The sequence below is a fragment of the Macaca thibetana genome, chromosome 10 (genome assembly GCF_024542745.1).
Source record: "Macaca thibetana thibetana isolate TM-01 chromosome 10, ASM2454274v1, whole genome shotgun sequence".
NCBI lineage: Eukaryota > Metazoa > Chordata > Mammalia > Primates > Cercopithecidae > Macaca > Macaca thibetana.
The window spans coordinates 94447334-94464704 of NC_065587.1; the positions used below are offsets into that span (position 1 = coordinate 94447334).

The following is a 17371-nucleotide window of genomic DNA, read 5'->3' on the forward strand; positions in this document are numbered from 1 at the left end:
TTATACTTTTTTCCCCTACTTGTTGTAAATATTTAAAATTGTAGTTTATAGAAGAGAAAAAAAGGTATTTATCAATTCAATTGTTAAGTATAAATTTATCCTGACTCTATTCTAGACACCAGCTTAGTCATACAGGGCAGATATAAAACCAAATAATCTTGATCTTAAATAAGATTGTAACTGTGATAAAATCAAAATTATTAATGGTAGTTTGTTATGTGGCATAGCATATAAAAGATAGAAGCATTTACTAACTATAGCGGTAGAGAAAAATGAACTCTCTATTGTGACATGAATTAAGTAGAAAACATTTTTCTAAGAAGTTAGCACCTTATCTGGGCTTCAAAGATGACAAATTTTCAAAGAAAGCAGAGGTCAAGATTGAGGGGGGGTGTTAATGAGAATAAAATTATTATAGGCAAAGAAGAGAATATGAAACAGTAAGAAGTTTTGAAATCACGTGGTACATCCAAGAAAATCCAGAAGTTCTGTGATGTTTGTGAAAAAGTGTAAGGCAATCTATGGATATAACTGAGAATAGAGAAGAATATGGGATGCAATAAAAAAACCTCACATATTGCATTCGAGTTTACAGACTTTAGTTTGTATGAAATGGGGATAAATTAAAAAGGCAGGAAAGAAAAAAAGAAACTTTTTAATCATGTTAACATTCAAATGGGAAGAAGTTTGAGAGGGCCTGGCCTAGAGTAATGGTAGACTAGTGAGAATGGTATTATTTTGAGTGATAGTAGAAATAAAAGGCAAAGAGCAAGGCAGACTAAATACTAAAATGTAGAAGTGGCAAGACTTGGCAATGATCTATGGAAGGACAGGAAAAATTTTCATATAATTCTGACTTAGACAATTCTGTAAGGTGGGCTCATACATAAGTTGACACTGACTAAAGTATTAACAAACAAAATGTCATGGGGGATGCAAGAATATCCCTATCAGACTTTCTAGATTTGAGGTGATTGTGTTAGCCTAAGTAGAATTATCAGGAAGGGGTTGGATGTAGCCGATTAGAATTTCATCTAGGCACATGTTGTAGAAAGGAGAGTTTCTTTTTTTTTTTTCCTTTCCAAATATTCTTTTTTCTTTTTTTTTAAATTATTTTTTATTATTATACTTTAAGTTCTAGGGTACATGTGCATAACGTGCAGGTTTGTTACATATGTATACTTGTGCCATGTTGCTGTGCTGCACCCATCAACTCGTCAGCACCCATCAAGCAGAAATATGATTAAAAATTTTACTCTATAGTCTTGGGAGAAGATGAGGAACACTAGTCTTGAATAGTGAGGTGAAACACTTTAGAATAGAAAGTCTGCAGGGAATGTTCCTATGGTTTGCCAAAATAAACAGTTGACATTTATTGAATTGTGCTAGGGCAAAATTAAATTACAGACTGTTAAAAATTAATTGCAGGCCAGGTGTGGTGGCTCAGGCCTGTAATCCCAGCACTTTGGGAGGCCAAGGCGGGCGGATAACAAGGTCAGGAGATCGAGACCACCCCGGCAAGCACAGTGAAACTCTGTCTCTACTAAAAATACAAAAAATTAGCCAAGCATGGTGGCGGGCGCCTGTAGTCCCAGCTACTCAGGAAGCTGAGGCAGAAGAATGGCCTGAACCGGGGAGGCGGAGCTTGCAGCGAACAGAGATCCCGCCACTGCACTCTAGCCTGGGCGACAGAATGAGACTCTGTCTCAAAAGCAAGCAAACAAACAAACAAACAATAAACCTAAAAATTGCAGATAAGAAAATGGAGACATGTGAAGTATAAAAAGTCTTCTAAAAATCAAAACCCAAGGGAGAAAGAAGTGTTTTAGTGAGTGTTGCACTAGAAACGGAGAATTTTTGTATGGGGTACAGATATGAGCATTTTAATAAACTCAATAGAAAAACAGTACAATAAAGGCTGTGAAGATATGAGAAATATGAAGGGATACTGAGGGAGCAATTGCCCAGATTAGATAAATGAGGACTTGCTTTCTATTGAGAGAAGAAATAGGGCAAAGTTGTATAGCAAGAAGTGAACTTAAGCATGTTGGAGAGCTGCTGATGATTGGAGGGCTTTGTAGTAAAGCGAAATTTCATCTATTGGTATTTGAGAATGGTAAGCTCTTTGAGGATTGTTAAGATAGTAGTATTGCATCTCTTTTGAGAGGAATGGAATAAGGAGCTGAATACACTTGTGAACCCCAGATATCTGAGACAGGTCTTATTCAGAAAGTTGTTTATTAATATTATTATTATTATTATTATTATTGAGAGGAGTCTCACTCTGTCGTCCAGGCTGGAGTGCAGTGGCGCGATCTCGGTTCACTGCAAGCTCTGCCTCCCGGGTTCAGGCCATTCTTCTGCCTCGGCTTCCTGAGTAGCTGGGACTACAGGTGCCCGCCACCACGCCCGGCTAATTTTTTTGTATTTTTAGTAGAGACGGGGTTTCACCGTATTAGCCAGGATGCTCTCTATCTCCTGACCTTGTGACTCCCCCGACTCGGCCTCCCAAAGTGCTGGGATTACAGGCGTGAGCCACCGCGCCCGGCCTAGAAAGTTTCTTTTTCCAAGGCTGAGGATGCATGCCTGTGAAACAGCCTGAGAAGTTTCTGAAGACATGTGCGCAGGGTTGTCAGAGCACAGTTTGATTTTGTACATTTTAGAGACATGAGATATCCATCAACATATGTAAGATGAACACTGGTTGGGTCTGCGAAGGCGGGGCAACTCAAAGCAGAGGTGGGAAGACTTGAAGGGAGAGGGGTCTTCCAGGTCATAGGTAGATGGGAGACAAATGGTTACATTCTTTTGAGTTTCTGGTTAGTTTCTCCAGAAGAGGTAATCAGATACGCATTTATCTCCGTGGGCAGAGGAGTGATTTTGAGTAGAATGGGACGCAGGTTGGCCCTAAACAGTTATCAGCTTGACTTTTCCCCTTAGTTTTGTGCTTCGGGGGCCACGAGATTTATTTTTCTTTCACATTTCTCCACTTTTCTTTTTAAAAAATCTTTTGGAGAAAGCATTTTAAAAGAAAATGAGTCTCTGGTCTCAGATTTTGTCTGATCTTTCATGGCTAGCATAGTTTATTCCCAGATGGGTAATTCCTGAGTTATTAAGAAAGCTCATTTTTAGCAGGTTGTGAATTCTCATGTCCTGTGAAGAGAAAATTGAGAGAGGAAGGGAGAAAAGCAACAACAAACAAAAGAACAATCCTGGAAAATGCATATAGACCACATTACTCTGACGTTCATACATTAGTAGGCAGTGTGAAAGTGGCTTATGTATATAAATAGGTTGCTGTTGTTTTCTTCTGAAATTTAAGTTGTTTAGCTTCAGTTCGCAGGGTTTTATGAAAGCACACCTTAGTTTTGGTGACTCCAAATTAGAAAAAAATGGAAAAAAAAAAAAAAGGAAAAAAAATGGACAACATCATTTTGCAGACTTGTAACCAAGAAAAATTAGAATTTTGTCCAAACTGTAGAAAATAATGAAAATGGAAAAACACTGGGCAAGCCTATAATCTAACAACAGATATACTGTAGTTTTTGAGACTTTTTTTTCTCTTCAGTTTCCCGTTTTTGACTGATTTGCTTTATTATACTTGGCCTAATGATTTATATACAATGAATCAAGAATAATTATTTTTACATAAGCCTAATGATTTATATACAATGAATCAAGAATAATTATTTTTACATAAGCTTTCAAATTGCTTTGATGGAACTTTGCTCCATACTAGGAATCTCAGATAAGACTTTTTTAAAGCTGAGCCCAGCCGTGGATTTGTGCCATCAAATAGCTATGTGTTGGGTGAATTTCCTCTACTGTTGAGGTTCCAAAATAAACCTGGGGCTTCTGAGCCTGTCAGAACGTGGCATTCATTACTTACCACTGGTCAGAAACCTTATATAGGGACTGTGGACACACAATATGAGGTCAGTTTTTCCAAGTGCTTTATTGGCACCATAGGGAAAGCACACCATTCCTGTCAAAACCTTGGTAAAATTACTAGTTTCTCCAATTGTGTCCTGTTACAGATGAAAACAGATTCTTATTGCACTCATGCAAATAACTATATTGCCATAAATTAAGAATACTCACAAACAGCTTCCAAATTCTGGAGAAATTAGAGAGAAAAAAATATGCTCCAAATTTTGTTCATAGGAGTATACTAAATTACTAAAAGCTGTTAATATCTCAAAAGAAAAGTTTTCTTGCCTCTGAAAAAACAAAGGATCAGCAATGTTTTAAGCAAAAAGTCAAAAAGATTATGTCAGTCTTTTATTAGTTCAGTCATGCAGTCAATTACTGTTCTGCTCGATACTCATGAATATTTTAGCTCTCCATGAGAGCTAAAGTAAAATGGTAGTATGAGTGCTATTATTTTATTTTGTAAACTCTACACTTATGATATCTTGATTAATCAAATACTTACAAATGCCATTTCTACATATTTTTCAAAGTTTTAATATAATTTCTATACATAGCCTACATTTTTCATCTGTTCAAATACTCTTCCTCTTATCCTTATCTTTAATATTGCCTCTATATTTATTATGTCCCTAATAAGGTAGATACAAACATTTAGGTGCTGTTAGATTCTTGGGGAAGTTATTTTGTAATAGGTTTAATGTTCATCAATTCACTTGTATCAGATATGCCTATGCAATAGCTATAATCATATTTTGCTTCATATTTTCCCAAACAGGACATTCACTTCCCTCATTGTCATTTTGTAGACTAGAAAATTTAAAGAATAATGTAACTTCATGTATTAAGTACTTAGAGAGTAATTTATTATATAGAGTACTGGCAATAAGGACAATTTGTTTCCTGGGGCAGAGTCATGGAATTACACTGTAATTCCTTATGTGTGACAACCAAATATCTAATTTCTTCTATTTTTCACAGTTTCTATTTTTTATCCAGTATTTTGATAAACAACAATCTAATTCTCAAAATTACCTCATAACATGTTGATAAAGTTTACAAAAACACTGATAAATGATATATATTTAAATGTAGGTCCAGGTCTATTTGCTGAACAATTGTGCCAATTAAATTGATTATTGTAATATTTTCCATTGAAAAAAATATTCCCAGTTACTTCTTCCCCCTTCCCTTCATGCACACACACTGACAAAATGCTACAACCAATTTGACATTCACTTTGAGAGGTTTTGTCTACAAGCCCACTCCCAATTCCAAGTACATTAGGCCTTCCATATCCTTGGGTTCTGCATCAGTTGGTTTTCCAACCAACCAACCTCATATAAAAATATTTTAAAAATAATAATTCCACAAAATTCCAAAAAACAAAACTTGAATTTGTCTTGTGCTGTGTACAAGGCAAGGTTGACTCCACATGAATAAGGTGATGTATAGGTATTGTATTAAGTATGATGAGTAATCTAGAGATGATTTTATGTAAAATCATTTTATATAAAAACTTTGAGCATCCATGGATTTTGGTACCTGCAGTGTTTCTGGAATTATTCCCTGATGAAGATGAAAAACTATATTCTTATCATTAGGCATGTGTGTGTTGGGGAGTGAGAGAAAAAGAAAAGAAACTTGCCTAAGTCAATTTAATACATGTATACACTTCAATTATATTATGATCTAGAATCGTAGGAGAAAATCTTAGTGTCTGTGGCAGGTTAGGGACTAACTTGTTCATATTTCTCTTATGGCATAGCTAGTCTTTCCTTCAAAATTACTAGAATTTTTTTTTTCTACAAAGAGACCAGTACTGCTTATTAGAATATCAGATGGAGATGGTTAATGGCACTCACATTTATTTACAAGGCCCACGCTGGGCAGGTTCTTCCATTATAAGTCATCCAATAAGCTACTGACTAGCCTATGTTGCCGACCTATCTGTGGTCTTTCCTAGTATGATTATAAAAAAACATTTTTTTCCTCATCCTCACACCACCATGGAGAGCATTTTTATAAAGCACCTTGAGAATAACTAGTGCATTTAGGATATAGACAATAAATATAAGCATTTTAAAAAGGGTATTCCATTTTATTGACAAATTAAATGTATTTATTTGGAATATAAAAATCAGAAGCTAAGTGAAAGCCAAAAATACAGTCACCGAGATGAAAGCAACAGATAAGAAGAAAAAATAGGAGGTGAGGATGTGCTTAAATAGCAGATGGACATAATGGACAAATTTTGCAAATAAACAAGGAAGACAGTGACAAGATTAATAGTCATTTTAATGTGAAAAAGTTTACACCAGTGTGAAATAACTTCAAGAGACCATAAAAAAGAAAAACAGAAGAAAAATAAACATGTGATAAAAAGAAAACAGCAATGGTAGCTATATCCACCACATAGTATATGTTTCTTGCCATCTAGATCCCAGCAGGCCAAACAGAGTTACCTGGATGGCTGCATTGCAGAGGATGGGTCTTGGTACTCATAAGAAGAAGTCCTCACTGAGGGACCAAGACAGCTGATGGTCTGTCTGTGCAATAGAGACAGAAACAGTACTAATCACTAAGTTTCTTATGCCATCCTCCCTCCACTCCTATCACAGAGTGACTCTGAATAGAGCAAAGTGAATGAACAAGCAAATCTCAGGCACTCAGAACTGCTGGCTTTTCTCCCTAGGCTTCTGTCAAGAAAATAAATTGTAAATATGTGCTGGACTTTATGTCACCTCTTTCCAGACAACCCTTTGTATTCTGGTGTCCTTGTACTTCAGTTCACTAGGAATATGCCTAAGGTCTTCATTAACTCAAGCAACTTCTCACTTTGTTAGGCAGGCACCAGCCTCCTGCCCTGGTAACTGCATGCAGCATGTCTTTAGCTACCAGCTACTAAATGGCACTGCAGAGCCACAGCTACAGTGACCAACCTTGAAGAGCAGGTAACTTCCCTGGCTTCTAATCAACATCTCTTAGAAGCAACAGTGCCAGCAATAGAGCAAAACTTGTCTGCATGAAAGTGAAGGTGTACCTCAGATATTGCTGATTTCAGTACAGACCACCACAATAAAGTGAATGTGCAAAAACTGAATACTACAATACAGCAAGTCATACATCTTTTGGTTTCACCGTGGATATAAAAATTATCTTTATACTATACTCTGGTCTATTAAATGTGCAATAAAATTAGATATAAAAAGGGGATGATTAGATGGCTGAATAGGAACAGCTCCAGTCTGCAGCTCCCAGTGTGAAGGACACAGAAGACGGGATTTCCGCATTTCCAACTGAGGTAAGGGGTTCATCTTACGTGGCCTTGCCAGACAAGTGGGTGCAGCCCACGGAGCATGGCGAGGCATTGCCTCACCCGGGAAGTGCAAGCGGTCAGGGAATTCCCTTTCCTAGCAAAGGGAAGCCGTGACAGATACCACCTGGAAAATCGGGACACTCCCACCCTAATACTGCGCTTTTCCAACGGCCTTAGCAAAGGGCACACCAGGAGAGTATATCCTGCGACTGGCTTGGAGGGTCCCACGCCCACGGAGCCTCGCTCACTGCAGCAGTCTGCGATTGAACTGCAAGGTGGCGGCGAGGTTGGGGGAGGGGTGCCCGCCATTGCTGAGGCTTGAGTAGGTAAACAAAGCCCCCTGGAAGCTCAAACTCGGTGGAGCCCACTTCAGCTCAAGGAGGCCTGCCTGCCTCTGTAGACTCCACCTCTACGGGCAGGGCATAGCTGAATAAAAGTCAGCAGAAACTTGTGCAGACTTAAATGTCCCTGTCTGACAGCTTTGAAGAGAGTAGTGGTTCTCCCAGCACTGAGTTTGAGATCTGAGAATGGACAGACTGCCTCCTTCACTGGGTCCCTGACACCTCCCCTTCATGTAAATATTTATTCCATTAATTCTGTCCCCCTAGAGAGCCCTGACTAATACATGGTGTTTGCAGTTTTGGAAAAATTATAAATAATGCTATTTTGGAAATTACTGCACATGCGTATCAGAGAAAAATCAAAGGACAGATAGGTAGACAAAAATGCATACACAAACACACACATATGTGAGATTGTTCATATATGAGTAGAATTTCTTGGTTATAGTATATGTGTACATTTAATTTAAGGAACACTTTCGCAAGCTTTCATGAGTGATTGTACCAATTTACTCTTCCACAGTCGATGAATAACATCTTAGATGGTCCACATCTTCAAATATTTAATACTGTTTGTCACTGTCATTCACTTATTTATTTATTTGCTTGTTTGTTTCATTTTAGCCATTTCATTGTGAATGTGGTAGACTATCATTGTGGCTTCTATTTGCATTTCTCTGACCATTTTGTAGGTTACCTTGTTGCTTTTTTAAATTGTGTTTTGCTGATAAACAATGATGTTGAACATCTATCTCTGTGATTATTTGCCATCATATATATTATTTGATGAAGTATCTTGTTTCGTCTTTTTGATGAATCATTGTTAAAAAAATTTTTTTAATTATTAATTTTTAAGGGTTCTTTATATATCTCCTAGATATAAGTCCTTTGTCAGATATGTGTGTTACAATTATTCACCGAGGACTTGGCTCACATTTTGTTGTTTTAAACATCTTCCACAGACAAAATTTTTAATTTTGATAAAGTCTAATTTGTCATTCAAAAAATTATGAATCATGTAAATTTATTGCTAAACCCAAGATCATGCAAGTTTTCTTGTGTGTTTTTTTTTCTTTCTAGAAATCTTATAGTTAGTTTGTTGGTTTTACATATAGGTCTATGGTCTAATTTGAGTCAGTTTTTGTAAAAGTTGTAACGTATATGCCAAAGATCTTTTTTTTCTATTTATTTTTTAGAATTAAGATATCTTGTTATTCCAGCATCATTTCTTGAACAGTCTGTCCATTCTCCATTGAATTGCTTTTGCATCTTAATCAAAAGTAAGTTGATCATATCTCTATTATTTTATTTTTGAGCTCTAATTATTTTCTCTAATAAATGACTTTGTTGAATTTTATATATTTATTAAATATTTGAATGCATTCATTTGTCAACTGTCTGTCCAAGTTTTTGCCCATTTATTAGATGAATGCTTTTCAAATGTATTTGCTTTAACATTATGAATTTCTAGGAACTCTATTTTTAGATAATTCTTTACCCTTTTTATTAATGTTAACTTATTTTTAGTTAATATATCCATAACCTGAATATATTATCCATTTTTAGTTTATTTTGTTTTACTTTTTTTATTTTCTTGATATAAATGCTATGTTGATTTATTTTTAATATTTTTATACTATTGACTTTTCTCAGAATATAGTTTTTTAAATTATATTTCCCCCAAATTTCCTGTGTCTTCACTAAGCTTTAGCAGGTTTAATCTGTACTCTCTACTGTCTTCATTTGGTGGGTTTTATTTTAATTGTCACCATGCTTTTCCCAGCTTCCCTGAATTTTGGCATATTCTCAGAATTGTTTCTGTAATGCTAATACTTGAGGAATATTATTCTGCTTCTGTAATTTTAGTTTCCTCAAATTATACTTTATCCGATTCTCTTTAAACACATAGGCACTTTCAACTACATATCAGTTGTTTCCCCTTGTCATTAAATATTTTGTCTCCAGGGAACTATGCATTTTAAAAATGCGCTGACACCAAAAGTCTGCCATGAAATTTCCCATTCTCTGTATTTTTATAATGTACCATGCAGCAGTTGTTAATTAATACAACACATCTTAATACAATTACAGGTTGATTTGTCCTCTTTCCTTCACTCGCTTGTAAAATCATGAAGGACATAAACTAAGTTTTATCTTTTGATCCCTAGAACATAGTAGAGATTTTGTCATAGAGTTTACTGTATAATTAAATATCTATCTATCTATTATTTATCTACAAAAAACATTTTAACACATTTTCTCTATGATTTTTTTATTCCCTTAAGGAAAATCTCCCCTACTCATTTATAGTGGGTTATTTTCACAGAACCTTATGTTATTTTTACTTCTTTCTTTCTCTCTCTCTCTCTACATCTTTCTCTCTCACTTGCTTTTAATTTATAACAAAGATACAATTTTTCACCTGAAGTGTTCCCAGCAGTTAATGTACATATATGAGATATGTTCCACTCTCTAGGTAGTTATTAAACAGGAAAGGTTTATGTGTACTTCTCTCGGATGTAATAGGCATTCCTATTTTCTAACCAGTGGAGTATTTTTGATGCTAAAGAAAATGTGTCTCAACCTGACGTAGCATGGTCTAAACCTTCTGCACTTTATTTGTTGCGGGCAATTCATTTGGAACTGCATTTTAAATTATTTGCACCTTATGGTATTTCCCTGATCTTGGCCCTGGCAAAATGTTTTAGATAATCAAAAATTTTTGTCTCCTGATTGTGACATCTGAAACCATCATTGTATACTAAAATGGATGATTTTACAAACTATAAATATTAGCATATTTTCAAGAATGTCTCCGAGCTTATTTTCAGTGGCAAATGTTTCCCTGTGCTTACTTAATACCTTAAAGTCTTATCTTAGGTAAACTTTCTTCTATATAAATAAAGACCATTGAGCACCTGCACTGCTTTTTGGTCTTCCAGATATATGTACCAAAAGAACATAAATCCTTTGAAATTAAGGTTCAGAGTAGTTTTTAAAAAGAGGAGAAAAAATTTATGTCATGCTGGCAAATATGGCATTGTAAAGGTTTTAGAGTCAAGTGGTCTAGGGTTTACATCGGGGCTTTTAATCACATTAGAACATAACTTTGAACATATTTCTGGATTCCTCTAAATCAATTTGCTCATTTTTAAAATGTATGATTTTACGGTAATTTTAAAGAGGGTATTGCATGACAAGATAACATATGTAACAAGCTAAAATCGATATAGGTTTTATGGCAAATAATAAATGGCATCTTTGTTGTTTTGCTAGCACTATTTTGTCATTTCTACTGCAAGATTATCTCATAGTTCTGACTTAAGCATACAGTGACTGTATTCATAATAAGATCCACAGTAATACGTTTTATACAGTTAGGCATGTATTGAAGAGCCTCGCAGATTTCTAGATTTATGAGCAATCCTAAGCATTCCTCACTGTTGGTATGCATATTAGGGACAATAAGTTGAATAGCCCACACTTAAATTTTGACTGCTAGCACCTGGTAAGGTTAAGCTCCCTGCCCATGCCATCTCACTCATTGCCTTTAATATATTCTTTTTCGAAGGCAAATGTTTACTGAGTGTGTACTAAATACTAGGTGTGATTTAAATGGTGTTGAGCAAAAAAGGTACTTATATTTGGAAAAGGGACAACAAACAAGTTAATAAATACCTTGTTGATAATGCTAACCATGAAGAATAAAATGAAGTGTTATCATGAAAGAGGCACTTTATGGGGAGCGGTTATTTGAGTCATAACAATCAATGAAGTCATCTTTGATAAGAAGACAGTTGGCCGGGCTCGGTGGCTCACGCCTGTAACCCAGCACTTTGGGAGGCCGAGGCGGGCGGATCACGAGGTCAGGAGATCGAGACCGTCCTGGCTAACACGGTGAAACACCGTCTCTACTAAAAAGACAAAAAATTAACAGGACGTGGTGGCGGGCGCCTGTAGTCCCAGCTACTTGGGAGGCTGAGGCAGGAGAATGGCGTGAACCCGGGAGGCGGAGGTTGCAGTGAGCCGAGATCACACCACTGCACTCCAGCCTGGGTGACAGAGGGAGACTCCGTCTCAAAACAAAACAAAAAGACAGTTGAACAAAGAGCTAAATAAAATGAGACATTGAACAATGACTCCCATATAGAGACGGGGAGAACATTCCAGGACAAGAAATAGCAAGACCTAAAATGCACAATGGGTATGTTTGAAAAATCCAAGAAGTGCAAAGAAGGCAGAGTTGGAAAAGGGGTGTGAATGAATGAAAATGGAAGGTGAGGAGGTCAGAGATGATAACAAGTGTGACTGGTAACTATATCCTGTAGAGCCATATACTGCATAATGAAGACTTCTGATGTTTTGTTGAGTGAAATGTAAATCATTGGGAGGGTAGGAGTAGAAAAGTCTTACTTCAGTTTTAAAAGTATCGCTTTGGCTGATGAGTAAAGACTAATTTAAACAGGCAAAAGTAGAAGCAGTGAAACCAGTTTGGAAGTTGTTACTATTTTCTGAGTGATGAGTAATGGCGACTTGAAATAGAATGACAGAATAAACATTTCAGAACTTAGTTGTATCTATTTCAAATACACAGCCAAGAGAAATTGCTAGTAGATTGATCATGGAGGGATGTAAAAAAAAAAAGACCAACTAATACAGTTAAATTTTAATCTGTACAATTGGCATAATTGAGTTACTATTCAGAGAAAGGGATACGTTTGGGAAATGATACCACTTTTCTTCATATAGAAATAAAGAATTTAGTTTTGCACAAACTTAATGTGAAATGCCTTATGAGATTTATAATTGGTAAACACCACTTTAATCCATCAAAAAGAGAAAGTTTTTATTTTTATGGGAGTGTGTCTTCTTACCCTGAAAGATAAACCTCGATACATTTTATTTCATTTATTTTCAGTAAAATTATATTTCATCTTTCCTGAAAAGAAATACATGCAAGTGTTGATTTTTTAAAGAAGGAATGACATAAAAGCATCTATCTCATATTTGTCTTTTGCATTAAATTTAAAGTGTATTATTTATTTAAAAGTTAGCACTTCACGAATTTCCGTTGGTATTTAATTCATTCTCTAGTGAAGAGATAAAAGCATATGCATTTCCATTGTTTACTTCTTTCACACTTTCCTAGTCAAATACTACCAGATTCTCACTTGGCAATAGCTTTGTGTGAGATTTGAGAAACTTACCATGAGTTCTAAGAAGGCTTTCATCTCTTGCAGATCTTACAATCTCATTTCAGAAGTAATTGCATTATTTCATTACAATGTATTTTTTGCTGTGGATAATTAGAGAGAAAGTGAGGCTAATAAATTGAGATAGTAGGCTGGGATAAAGGTAAATGATAAATATAGGCTGATTTAATGAGGACTAAATTCATTAGTAAATACTTTTATTTTGTGATATCTCTGATGTCACTGAGGTGCACAGCAAGGTTTTTCCATGCAACATATAACAGGCGTATGTCATCATAGGCTGACCATGCTGTTGAGGAGAATGATCCAAGTAAGCTTTATTATGTAGATAACAAGAATCACCCTGCACCCTCTTCACCAGCACCGTAATAACACAGTGTTGGAAACTTTTTCTCAATTATATAGGAATGCTCTTTAGGCAGAGGATGACTCATAACTTTCTACACGTAGACATGCTCGACATTAAGATTGTCAGAGGTTGCCACGTCTCTCTGATTGACATGCTACTTGCATACTTTTGCCTCATTCAACCTAAATGATCAGTTCATAGCCCCACTTTTATTATCTCATACGTTTATGTAATCTGGACAAGTTCAAGACCAATATTTTTATCTGCCTCTGTAATCACCTACTCGTGGAAGAGTAGTTTTCTAGTTTTGAAAAATATATATTATCTGTTTATCAGTTGATGGACACTTAGGCTGATTCCATATCTTGGTTATTGTGAGTAATGCTGCAATAAACACGGGGGTGTGCAAATATCTCTTCGATATACTGATTTCCTTTCTTTTGGATATATACTCATCAGTAGGATTGCTGGATCATATAACAATTATATTTTTATTTTTTTGAGAAACTTTTGTTGTTGGTTGTACTCATCTGCATTTCCACCAACAGTATATGAACACTTCCCTAACTTTTCCTCCTCAGGAGCTGAAAAAATAATTGATGTCATGGAGGTAGTGAATACAACCATTGTAACCAGAGGCTAGGAAGCGTAGAGGGGAGTGGGAATTAACAGGTTTAGTTTATGAATATGGAAATGCAATTTTATGTAAGGAATAAGAACTAGTATTCTGTAAAATAGGGCAATTACAGTTAACAATTGATTGTATATTTCACAATAGCTAGAAGAGTTGGAATGTTCCCAACACAAATGATAAATATTCGAGGTGACAAATATCCCACTTGTTACCCAAATTTGATTACTGTACATCATATGCTTGTATCAAAATATCTCATATACCCGATAAGTATGTACAATTATTATGTATTACTAAAATTTTTAATGAAAATGCATCATGAAGGTTTATTAAACCAGAGACAAATTATTTGAAAATTAAAAGCTGCTTTATATGACAGGCCTTCGTGGAGGGGAGTCATCCACAATAGTAAAATGTTTCATAGTTCTCGTAAATGACATACACAGAAACACACATATACATATACCCACAGTGGCGTGCTGGTAAATGTTTACCAACATACTATATAGGAACAAAAGACACGATATGCAGCCTTTGCCAATTCCTGCGATGTAAAACCTAACACTGCAAATTACAAGTTTCTTCTGTTAGTTTCCTAGAATATGATTTCAATATGTCATATTGAATTGTCAACCCCAGTGTTGGAGTTGAGGCCCGCTGGAAAGTGGCTGGATTACAGGAGTGGATTTCTCATGAATGCTTTAGCACCGTTCTCTTAGTGCTGTTCTTGTCATAGTGAGTAAGTTCTTGTGAGATCTGGTTGTTTGAAAGTGTGCAGCACCTCACCCCTTATTCTCTCTTGCTCCTGCTCCTGCCTTCTCCCATGATTGGAAGCTTCTTGAGGCTTCCCCAGAAGCAGAAGCTACTGTGTTTCTTTTACAGCCTGCAGAACTGTGGGCCAATTAAATCTCTTTTCCTTGTAAGTTGCTCAGTCTCAGATATGACATTATAGTAGTGCAAGAATGAACTAATATAAGCTACCATAACAAAGTACCACAAACTGGGTGGCTTGAAAAACAGAAATTTATTGTCTTACATTTCTTGAGTCTTAAAAGTCTAAAATCAAGGTGTAACCATTGTTTATTCCTTCCGAGGACCCTGAGGGAAAGATCTGTTCTTGGTCTATCTCTTTGGGCTTGTAGATGGTCATTTTCTCCTTTAGTTGTCTTCACATCATCTTTTCTCTATACATGTCTCTGTGTCCAGATGTTTCATTTTTATAAGGACACCACCAGTCATACTGGATTAGAGTTCACCCTCATAACCTCATTATAACTTGAATTATTCTTTAAAGACCCTATCACTAATACGGTCACATTGTGAGGTACTGGTGTTAGAACTTAATGTATAAATTTGGGGGGAATAGTCAACCCATAACACTGTCTATGCGATGTATCTGAACATTGAATTGGGAAGAGATTAACAGTAATATGTAATTGTTAGCCTCTCTACCATATCGATACAGTAAACTGAAGAAAAAAATCAAGAACATAGATAAGAGTTAAATTTAATAAAATAATGAGAAAGCAATAGCTTGTATTTATTACATTGGCTTTAGACACATTTTATTTCTTTATACATACATTAATTTTTAATAATGCCCGTGTTTAACAACCAACTTATAAAATTCTTAGAAATTTAAAAATAAGCTCTTGATAGTTAAGATCAGTCATTCCCAGCAAAAGTATGTGCAATTTTTCAATTGTTAGTGCAAACATAATTCTAAGCTTTTATGCCCACTTAATTCCTGCCTTCTCTCAGATCACTTCTTTACTAAACACTAAAAAAAACTTATGCATACAGATTTTTATTAATAGTTTGCTTTTCTATTGGTGTTAATTTTTAACTTATGTTTTATTTAAGTCAAGTCCCTTGTATATAGGACATTGTACTTAAGAATAGAGATGAGTCATTTCCAGTAAAAGTACATACAATCACTCACTGTTTAATGCCAACATAAATTCTAGCCTTTTATGCCCACTTAATTTCTACCTTCTTTCAGATTACTTATATAATAAACAGTAAAACATTTTTATTATGTATATATTTTTATGAATAGTTTGCCAGTGTATTGATGTTAATTTTTAAATTATATGCTTCATTTGAATCAAATGCCTTTCCATTTGCAACTACTGAGCTCATTTATACTCTGTGAAATTTGTGTTTGTTAATATAACATAGACTAGAATAGACAAGGTACATGATAAAAACTTTTAAAATTCTAATATTTATTTTTGAATATACATTATTAAAATATGGTGATTCTTAACTCTCCTATTGTAGGTGTTTAAAAGTAAAAGAATGTTAAAAAATTACCTGCGTAAATATTAACATATTAATACATACTCAAACTTATACATATAATTTCAATGAGTTTATAGATAATTCATAGCCAACTTCAAGGTAACAGTCATGAACACCTTTTGAAAACATTGAATGTACCACATACAGAAAAGAATTGTCTTTCCAATAACATTTTCTTTGGATAATCACACTGAGAGTTTTTTTATTTTTATTTTTATTTTACTTTGAGACGGAGTCTCTCTCTGTCGCCCAGGCTGGAGTGCGGTGGCGCGATCTCGGCTCACTGCAAGCTCCGCCTCTTGGGTTCACGCCATTCTCCTGCCTCAGCCTCCTGAGTAGCTGGGACTACAGGTGCCCGCCACCGCACCCGGCTAATTTTTTGTCTTTTTAGTAGATACGGGGTTTCACCGTGTTAGCCAGGATGGTCTCAATCTCCTGACCTCTTGATCCACCTGCCTCGTCCTGATCCACCTGCTGGGATTACAGGCGTGAGCCACGGCATCCGGCCCACACTTATCGATTAACCAGGTTGGCCAACATGGTGAAATCCCCTCTCTACTAAAAATTCAAAAATTAACCGGGCATGGTAGCGGGCACCTGTAATCCCAGCTCCTCAGGATGCTGAGGAACGAGAATCGCTTGAGCTTGGGAGGCGGAGGTTACTGTGAGCCCAGATCACGCCACTGCACTCCAGCCCGGGTGACAGAGTGAGACTCCATCTCAAAAAAACAACAACAACTAAAAAAAAAACAAAAAAAACAAGTTAAATGTTATCCTAATAAAAGAGTAGCAGAATATAAACAACATTTAAATACTGCTTAAATAGCCATGTGCCACAGAAATTATCATTAGGTTTATACTTTTATATCAAGAATACAATGATGGCTATTTCTTTAAAACTCCATAGAACTAAATCATTTGTGTATTGATTAAGAATATTTCTTGTTAACTATTTTGTTAGTTTTAAGAAATTCAGTGAATACTACAATGAAGATTTTATGTTTGCCTATGCACAAAAATTTAAAAAAATGATTTAAACAACTTTTCTGTTAATACAGAGGTAAATTGTTAACCATTTTTAAATCATATATTTAGTTTGTATGCTATGATTACTAACCATTTGTTTTAAGAAATAAAAGACATAATAGTTCTAGATTAAAAAAATAAATAAGCCCTTATTTTTTCTCAACATATGATCATGGAATTTTTAACATTCATTTTTTGTTGTTGTTTCCATGGAGCATTTCCCAGTGATGTCTTACTTCTTTTCTGTAATGACTA

The 17371-nt window shown here is 35.5% G+C and overlaps 1 long non-coding RNA gene across 3 annotated transcripts in view; it reads left to right on the top strand.

The window, feature by feature from the left end:
• The window catches only part of LOC126964020 (uncharacterized), a 58385-nt gene that overhangs the window by 26472 nt on the left and 14542 nt on the right, over window positions 1–17371 (top strand). For 2 of the 3 annotated variants that reach the window (XR_007729297.1, XR_007729298.1), the window contains exon 4: window positions 8787–8870. The exons of the other annotated variant lie outside the window; for it this stretch is intronic. This is a non-coding gene — a long non-coding RNA (uncharacterized LOC126964020). The remainder of the gene's footprint in view (window positions 1–8786; window positions 8871–17371) is intronic. 3 annotated transcript variants of the gene reach the window in all.